Raw genomic sequence first — 2,866 nt, forward strand, 5'->3', positions numbered from 1 at the left:
AAATGTAGTATATTTACAGCTGCCAAAGTCCAACTGTGCTCTGACTCAGCAAAATGAGAACAATCGAATTCACGAAATGCTTTAATAAGGGGCAAAAATGCTTTAATAATGGGCCAAAAAAATGGGCAAGGGGAAACGGAAATCAAGTCAGATTTCATTGCATTTATTTGCCCTGAATGGCTTTTCTCAATAGGCTTTTCAGACTCAACCTTAATGAAGATGTCACTTTGCAACACAGCTACAAAATGTGGCGTTACTGACTGGCACAAACTCAACCACAAAGATCAGGATAAAGCGAAACGCTACAACATTATTTTTGAGGAGATAAAAATGATAGTTGTACAGGAAAAGCAGCGCACTGTGAAGAAAGATACTTTTGTATTTATTACATATTAAGGTTAAGCGACTGTGTTGTGTGACAGACCCATTAAACACTCAGACCCTCAAAAGGCAAACCTAGAAGAGTGCTGCTGTCTTTCTTATCAGCCCAGAAAATAATTGGCTTAGGGAAGCTTCTAAGGTATGAAAAAAATTTCTCCCAATTTTATGGTTGAGAGAAAAATAGAGCTCAGATGCTAGTATCCTTAAAGGTGGTCAGAATTAGTCTAGAAAATCTTTGTGGAGGGGCGCCTGAGTGCTCAGTCAGTTAAGTGTCTGACTCTTGATTTCTACTCACGTCACAGTCTCGTGGTTCATGAGATCGAGCCCTGCATTGGGCTCTGTGTTGACAGCATGGAGTCTGCTTGGGATTCTCTCTCTCCCTGCTTCTCTCTCTCTCTGTCTCTCTCTCCCTGTTTCTCTCCCTCTCTCTCAAAATAAATAAACATTAAAAAAAAAAAGATGCTACTTCCTCTTAAAAAAAGAAAAAAGAAAATCTTCATGGAAAGGAGGGAAACGTGTTGTGGGACAAGATATATTAAATGGAGAAGTAATGTCATAGAAGCAATGTCATAGAGTCTAATGCAAAGGATAGCCAGCCGAGATTGGGCCAATGCAGAGACCAGGTGTAGTGGAAAATTAAAATAAACAGTTATTGGGGCGTCTGAGCGGCTCAGCCGGTTAAGCGTCTGACTTCGGCTCAGGTCACGATCTCATGGTTCGTGGGTTTAAGCTCCGCCTCTGGCTCTGTACTGACAGCTCAGAGCCTGGAGCCTGCTTCAGATTCTGTGTCTCCCTGTCTCTCTTCCTCTTCCCCCACTCACGCTCTATCTCTAGCTCTCAAAAATAAATAAACATTGAAAATAATTCTTTTAATAAATAAATAGCTATTAACAACAACAAGGCAGAGTGAAATGGGGAAGCAAAAGAAGCAAGAAATACATGACCGTCAAGTGAAGGCCTAGTCTCAGAGACTTGAAGGGAAGAACAGGTTAAAACCTAAAAAGAAAGAAAAGCAAGATCCCAGTGCGCTCAAGGCCGCAGAAGTCCCCCAATATCCTTCCTGCTTATTCTCCCAATATAACACACAGCTGGGCCCACCTTACCACATCCTGGCTGATACTAACGTTATCAACTTTTCCATTAAAGCCAAAGTCAACTTAGGATAGTCAATGATGGGCTGTCTGTATGCCAAGTGTATCCCTTGTATAACTGACTTTTTAACGGCCGAAACTGAGAGACAGGGGCACAAGTATTAAGGGGCCCTAAGGACTGCCAAGGATCCAAGGCTGGAAGATGACCGTGCACACACCAAGGAACTTATGTGAATGACCGCTCAGTAGAGATGGTAACTAAGCAGTGCCACGCCGTGGCCACAGCTGACCAGGACTTTTAGTGAAGGATGGAAAGATCCCTGGAGTTCCCATCATGCACGTTTCTACTACAGGTACAACACTGAACAGATGCCAGGTGATTATGGAGCCCCTTGGTTCTAATTCTTCAAAAAAGAGTTCCTCTGCCTGCCTTTACCAACTTGTTCTGTTGCCAGTTCCCGTAGCAATAGGCTATAACACGAATTATTATTCCACTTACTCATTCACTCTGCTACGAGCTGAGTATGGCTAAATACACTCGACTTTGGGGGCGCCTGGGTGGCTCAGTTGGTAAGCGTCCGACTTCAACTCAGGTCATGATCTTAGTGGTTCGTGACTTTGAGCCCCACATCAGGCTCTGTGCTGACAGCTCAGAGCCTGGAGCCTGCTTCAGATTCTGTGTCTCCCTCTCTCTCTCTGCCCCTCCCCAGTCATGCTCTGTCTCTCTGTCTTAAAAATAAATAAAACATTTAAAAAAATATTTTAAAAAAATAAAAAAATAAACATTAAAAAATGCACTCACTTTCTGATGGTTTTTGAAACTGATATTTTGTATCATTTTAAAATTTGTTGTATCTTTTTATAAACCAGATGATTACTCGCAAGTAAAATAAAACAAAATAAAATAAGACAGCCACTGGGAGACAACTTTCAGAAGGCTTTAAACCCATCTTCAAAATCTTTTCATTGATCAACCAGCAGCCAGGGGCCCCATCAGTAACAGGAATACATTTAAAAGGCACCTCAAGAACACGGTGTACTCTTTCTCTTAGATTTTGTTTTTATTTGTTAGAAAAAAAGTCAAAGTTGAAACATCTTATACTCCACAATAAATATAGAGATAAAAACATCAGAGCTCAGAACGAGACACAGAGTTCTAAAAGTCATCCATCTATGGGGAGTAACTGAAATCATGAGAAGTAAGACTGGCGAACCGTGAGCCTTCCTAGGAAGTTAAAGTAAGGTAGAGAGAGAGAAAATGAGAAATGCGAGGATGCATCAGCAAGATCTGGAAACATCGTTAATGAGCTGGGGAAAGAGAAGAGAGAAAAAGAATCATAAAGAAGACAGGAAGAAAGACAGGTGATCTGTAAATCCAAGGACAGAAACGACGA

The 2,866-nt window shown here is 41.5% G+C and overlaps 1 pseudogene; it reads left to right on the plus strand.

Moving 5' to 3' along the window:
• The first annotated feature begins 219 nt into the window (after positions 1-219).
• On the plus strand, positions 220-2,021 carry LOC121020447 (rRNA-processing protein FCF1 homolog; annotated as a pseudogene).
• Positions 2,022-2,866: the final 845 nt, after the last annotated feature.

The sequence above is a fragment of the Herpailurus yagouaroundi genome, unplaced genomic scaffold (assembly GCF_014898765.1).
Source record: "Herpailurus yagouaroundi ecotype Mexico unplaced genomic scaffold, PumYag 250, whole genome shotgun sequence".
Lineage (NCBI taxonomy): Eukaryota > Metazoa > Chordata > Mammalia > Carnivora > Felidae > Herpailurus > Herpailurus yagouaroundi.